We start from the raw sequence: 6825 nt of genomic DNA, 5'->3' as shown, positions 1-6825 counted from the left end.
CTCCCCCCTCTTGGGCCTCCCTATTCCCTGAGACACAACAATATTGAAATAAAGCCAATTAATAACCCTACATGGCCTCTAAGTGTTCAAGTGAAAGGAAGAGTCTCTCACTGTAAACCAAAAGCTAGAAGTGATTAAGCTTAGTGAGGAAGGCCTCTTAAAAACCAGGACAGGCTGAAAGCTAGGCCTCTTGCACCAAACAGTTAGCCAAGTTGTTAATGCAAAAGAAAATTCTTGAAGGAAATTAAAAGTGCTATTCCAGTGAATACACAGATGATAAGAAAGCAAAACAGCCTTATTGCTGATATGGAGAAAGTTTTAGTGGTCTGGATAGAAGATCAAACCAGCCAGGACATTCCCTTGGGCCAAAGCCTAATCCAGAGCAAGGCCCTAACTCTCTTCAATTCAATGAAGGCTGAGAGAGGTGAGGAAGCTTCAGAAGAAAAGTTTGAACCTAGAAGAGGTTGGTTCATGATGTTTAAGGAAAGAAGCCATCTCCATAACATAAAAGTGTAAGATGAAGCAACAAACACTGATGTAGAAGCTGTAGCATGCTACCCAAAAGAACTAGCTGAGATCATTAATGAAGGTGGTAACACTAAACAACAGATTTTCAGTGTAGACAAAACAGCCTTATGTTGGAAGAAGATGTCATCTAGGACTTCTGCAGCTAGAGAGAAGTCAATGCCTGGCTTCAAAGCTTCAAAAAACAGGCTGACTCTCTTGTTAGGGGCTAATGAAGCTGGTGACTTTTAAGTTAAAGCCAATGCTCATAACCCATTCTGAAAATCCTAGGGCCCTTATGAATTATGCTAAATCTACTCTACCTTTGCTCTATAAATGAAACAACAAAGCCTAGCTGACAGCACATCTGTTTACAACATAGTTTACTGAATATTTTAAGCCCACTGTTGAGACCTACTGCTCAGAAAAAAAGATTCCTTTCAAAATACTACTGCTCACTGACAATGCAACCGGGTTAACCAAAAGCTCTGATGGAAATGAAATATACAACAAGATTAATGTTGTTTTCATGCCTGCTAACACAGCATCCATTCTGCAGCCCATGGATCAAGGAGTAAGTTTGACTTTCAAGTCTTATTATTTAAGAAATACATTTTGGAAGGCTATAGCTGCCAGAAATAGTGATTCCTCTGATGGATCTGGGCAAAGTCAATTGAAAACCTTCTGGAAGAGATTCACCATTCTGAATGCCATTTAGAGCATTCATGATTCATTGGAAGAGGTCAAAAATATCAACCTTAACAAGAGTTTGGAGAAATTGATTCTAATCCTCATGGATGACTTGGAGGGGTTCAAGACTTCAGCAGAGGAAGAAACTGCAGATGTGGTGGAAATAGCAAGAGAACTAGAATTAAAAGTGGAGCCTGAAGATGTGACTGAATTGCTGCAATCTTATAAAACTTTAAAAAGAGGAGTTGCTTTTTATGGGTGAGCAAAGAAAGTGGTTTCTTGAGAAGAATTTACACCTGTGAAGACTGCTGAAATGATAACAAAGGATTTAGAATATGACATAAACTTATTTGATAAAGCAATGGCAGGGTTTGAGAGGATTGACTCCAATTTTGAAAGAAGTTCTACTGTGGGTAAAACGTTATCAAATAGTGTTGTGTGCTATGGAAAAGGAAAGTCACTTTATGTGACAAACTTCATTGTCATCTGTTTTAAGAAACTGCCGCAGCCACCCCAACCTTCAGCAACCAACACCCTGATCGGTCAGCTGCCATTAACATCAAGGCAAGGCCCTCCACCAACAAAAAGATTACGACCGGCTGAAGGCTCAGACCATGGTTAGCATTTTTTTAGCAATAAAATATTTGTTAATTAAGGTATGTACATTGGTTTTTATTAGACATAATGCTATTTCACACTTAGTAGACTACAAGTATAGTGTAAACATAACTTTTACATGCTCTGAGAAACCAAAAACTTCATGTGACTCACTTTGTTACAATATTTGCTTCATTGCGGTGGGCTGGAACTGAACCCACAATATCTCTGAGGTATGCCTATACCAACAGTTTATTCATTCTTTTTGTACATCCATCTACATCCACAAATAATTGAGGATGTTTCTAATATTAAAGCACATCCAAAAGAAAACAGTTAAGAACAAAACCACTCAAAAAAGAAAGAAAGAAAAAATAGTTATAAAAAGAAGAAATCTAGCTATACCAAATATTTAGGATTGGTTAATCATTACGACTGAACAACTGAGGTTTGTCTGTGAATTTACCAGAAGCCTAAGTAGAAAGGAGAATAGAGAATTTATGAAATAGCATTTTTGAGCACATTTAACGTCCTAGTTACTATGTGAAATGTTTTACATACATCAGCTTATTTGACCCATACATCAGCTTACGATCATCAGTTAATGATAGTGGCCACCACATACTGAATCCATTCTCAGTGAGATGACATAAAATGTCTCAAGTACACTCAGTACAAGGCTAGGTTCCAACTCAGCCATGTCTGATTCCAAAATCCATAACCTAATAGCTCTCTTTGTCACATAAAAGGAAACATATAATTAAGTAGATACAAGAAAAAATAGGAGATGCATATACTCTTTATTTTTATTAAAAGAAAAGAGTGTTATCTTAATGAGCTCCAAGTCAGCAAGCCCCAAATTTTCCTCACTACTTCAAACCACTAGAGGTTAAGGTAGAGTTCACCTTGAAGGGTATCCAAGGGGCCTGCAACATACCTGTGGCAAGGAGAGGTTTTGAAAGCTGGGGGAGGAATATAGTGCAGGTAAACAAAGGTTAAGATTTCTGTGTAAGGTCACACAGCAAGGCAGTGTTACTCTTCCAGGCCTTCCCCTAGCACTTGGTTTATTAGATAGGATTAGATTAGATTTTGAAGGCTAAACCACTAAGAGAGAGTGAATTTTCACTCTTACCAACAGACCAGAAACAAAGAAGAAAGAGGAAAACCTGTAGACTACATATTTGTTCCCTTTACCATCTTTGATTGACATGGGGGTAGTCATTTGGCTTATTAAACTTGTTCATGGCATTCTTGCTTCTCAGCAGTGCTACACTGCACATCACCCCCCTAATTAACAGCTGTTTTCAGTCCATGCCAACTACACAGGCTCAAGGCTAAAATACATCCTTGCTCAAGCTGGAGACCAGGTATATCATCCAAGAATGGGCATTTGATGGAACGCTGTGCTTTGCCTACTTCACAGCCACCTGGAAGTAAAGGGCTGGCCTGGGGTGTCTCAGAAGTATAAAGCTGAAATAAACACTGACAGTGAGTGGCCAGTCAATGGATATGTCCTGAATTACCACACAGGCAGCCTTCACTCTGTGCAGTTCTGAAACGTAGTACACAGATTTCAGGTACCATGTGGTACAGTGCAGCAACACCAGTCCCCCAACAACACAGTTCCATTTTCAGTTACCATGGCATACGAACTGTGAGAAATTGAATAAGGTAGAAACTCTGCCACCAGCTCATCAGTCAATAACAGATATGTCCCATGGTCAGTGACCAATCGACTCACATCTTTCAAAAGCTGGTGGTGATTGGTCACTGCACATGTAATTCAGTTCACTCACAGCCAGCAAATCCTGGAGTGATGTTGTCTCCTTGTCTCTTGGTGATAAACCCATGGGATGTTTGACAAAAATGGATACTCAAAAGACGAAGTTGGCCAACCCAAAGGAAGGCGCAGCAAAGAAATAACAAGTGGAGATACTAGGAGCAAAATTCAAATCCAATGTAAATAGTGCAGTAATAGCTGACAGTGGGATGCTGACTGCCACTACTGCAGCGCCTCTAGATAGGCAGTCAGAGGAACTTAGTGAAGGTGACTTAGCCACATGAATGAGGAAAGGGAGGATAAGATCCCAAAGGAATGGGCACCTTCAAAACCTTCACTTGAGAGTGTGTGGTGGCGCCGGCTTGAGGGAGTCTGCGGTGGTCAAGCTGGAGATGCGTCCCCCTGTCTGGAGCTGTGATGAGCACCCCAGCCGTGCCCCAGGACCTGCAGCTGTTCCCGAGTCAGATGGCCCAGTCCACGTTCAGAGAGCAAAGAAGACAAAAACTCAAGGAGCATCTGTTAAAAGGAAAACCTTTTTTTTTGCATACAAACAGGAAAATCAGATATTATCCAGTGGTAGAGACAAAAGGGTGAAGACATCTGAAGGCCAGATCCAAGAAGAGACAAAAATTCTGAAATTTATCAGAATTTTTTTTGCCTTAAGAGAATGTTGGTAGACCTACTGGGATCAAGAATAATATAACAATTGGGCTTCCCTGATGGCTCAGTGGTTGAGAGTCTGCCTGCCAATGCAGGGGACACAGGTTCGTGCCCCGGTCCGGGAAGATCTCACATGCCGCGGAGCGGCTGGGCCTGTGAGCCATGGCCGCTGATCCTGAGCGTCCGGAGCCTGTGCTCTGCAACGGGAAAGGCCACAACAGTGAGAGGCCCGCGTACGGGAAAAAAAAAAAAAAATTGAAACAAAAGAATAATATAACAATGGAAGAGAACTGTATTCCTTTAAAACCTTCTAATGAATTAACCAATTCAACTACAGCAATTGATACACCTAATTTTGAGGATAATAATCAAACTCTGCCGTTGTTACCAATTAAAGATGACCCCCAAAGTCAACATATGACGTTAAGCCAATCATTTCACCTTAAAAACAGTAAATAGAAACAAATGACTACAGAAAACCAAAGCAAGGTGCTAACATGCCCAAGAAACCTGTGCTTGGATCTTATCGTGGCCAAATTGTTCAGTCTAAGATTAATTCCTTTAGAAAACCTCTTCAAGTCAAAGATGAGCTCTGCAACAATGAAGAAACTTTCAGCTACTGTTTCTAAAGCCACAAAGTCTCAGCCTGTAGACGCCAGCAGTGTAACCGTGAAAAGTGATAGAGCCTCACATACGACGACTGCCACTAAATTTGTGAGCACTACATCTCAGAGCAGTCAACTTGTGCGACCTTCTATTAGAAGTCACCACAGTAATAACCAGGACACCACAAAACAAGGCATCAGTAGGATGTCTGCCAGTGTTACAGTTTGGAAAGGACCTCGAGAGAAAGAATTATTACAGTTAAATACAGTTTCGTCTATTATCAAAACCAGTTCTTCTCAGGACATAGAAAGAAATAAGACACTATCAAGAAGCATGACATCTGAAATGGTAGCCAGGCCTGCTTCATCTTCTAATAGTAAACTGAGAGAAAAGTCAAAAAGCATTGACCAGTGCAGACATACCATGGTGAACGCAGCTATTGATAGTAGATGGACTCAGCGCAGAGAAACTGCGGAGAGAAAGGCTCGTCTGAGCGAGTGGAAAGCTAGCAAAGGAAGAGTGATGAAAAGGCCTCCGAACTCAGTGGTTACCCAGCCTGAGCCCGAAGCACAAGATGAAAAGCCAATTGGGTCCTTCTGGACTACCATGGCAGAAGAAGATGAACAATGATTGTTTACTGAAAAAGTAAACAAGACATTTTCTGAATGCCTAAACCTGATTAACGAGGGATGTCCAAAAGAAGAAGTATTGGTTACACTGAATGACCTGATTCAAAATATTCCAGATGCCAAAAAACTTGTTAAACATTGGATATGCCTTGCTCGTACTGAACCACTCACGAGTCCTATTGAAAATATTATTGCAATCTATGAGAAGGCCATTCTGGCAGGAGCTCAGCCTACTGAAGAGATGCGATGTGCAATTGTTGACATTCTGACAATGAAGAGTCAAGAAAAAGTTAAATTTGGAGAAAATATTGGGGAATCTTGTGCAACCAAGGAACAAATCCAAGAAGCCACCACTGATGATATAAGTGTTAATCTGGGGTCAGAAAAACCGGAAATAGAAAATAAGCATCTTACAAATGTAGTATTTCAAGGTTGTGAAAAAAGAGCAAGATAACAAAACAAAAGATCCAACCAGTGATGTTAAAACCCACAATACAGAAATTAGGGTGGGTTGCTTAATTAAATATGTGTCTACTACTCCATACTTGCAAAGTGTGAAAAAGAAGATGCAGTTTGACTAAACAAATTCTGCATTTAAAGAGCTAAAGTTTCTCACACCAGTTAGACGTTTTCGATGTCTTCAAGAGAAGACTTCTAAATTGCCAGATATGTTAAAAGACCTTTATCCTTGTGTGTCTTCACTGGAACAGTTAACAGAGTTGGAAAGTGAAACTGACGCTTTTGTGTGCTGCCCCAGAGCAGCCCTGTGCCGCATGTACTCGGAGACTGACAAGACAGAAGAGAAGTGAAGCTCTTAAAGGAGTGGGGTTATATTATTCTGAGTTGGTTGGTTGGTTTGTTGTCGCTTTGCATGTCCCTTAGGTCAGGAGTTGCCAAGTACCTAAGTATTGACAGCAGTCAGCACTTACTAATGTCCACTCTATAGCAGGTGTTGCCTTCTGTGCGACGGAAAGCTAATCCTACCTTGTCGATCTCAATAGACCGACTTTTTCTCTAAGACAGGTAAATTTTGTCAAGACAGACTCTGCCCCTGGTTCTTCATTGTCACTCTCCAGAAATGCCAGTGAGTCTGCATCTGTGGTCTCTTGGCCTCTTTCTTTTTTATTGTAGCCGAGGTCCCCAAGAGGGATAGTTAATACTCCATTTCTATGAGAAGATACTTTGTTAGAAGCAAGAAAATGTGCCTAGTGGGCATTCAGAACTTTAAATCTGAGTTCCTTTCTTTAGTTCCTTTTCTAACTTGACTACCTAAAATGTTAAAAATTTTAACTTCCATCACTTCATTTGATATAGTTTATAGACTAACAGAAGGGAGTCAGAGAAGGAATATATAATATT

General features: G+C 40.6%; 1 pseudogene across 1 annotated transcript; it reads left to right on the top strand.

Annotated features, from left to right (window-relative positions):
- Positions 1 to 4266: 4266 nt before the first annotated feature.
- Positions 4267 to 6275, top strand: LOC308619711 (cytoskeleton-associated protein 2-like; annotated as a pseudogene). The gene has a single exon. The product of its transcript is annotated as a cytoskeleton-associated protein 2-like (transcript).
- Positions 6276 to 6825: the final 550 nt, after the last annotated feature.

Source organism: Mesoplodon bidens (assembly GCF_964165515.1).
Source record: "Mesoplodon bidens genome assembly, chromosome: 1".
Lineage (NCBI taxonomy): Eukaryota > Metazoa > Chordata > Mammalia > Artiodactyla > Ziphiidae > Mesoplodon > Mesoplodon bidens.
This window is presented reverse-complemented; position numbering and strand designations above follow the sequence as displayed.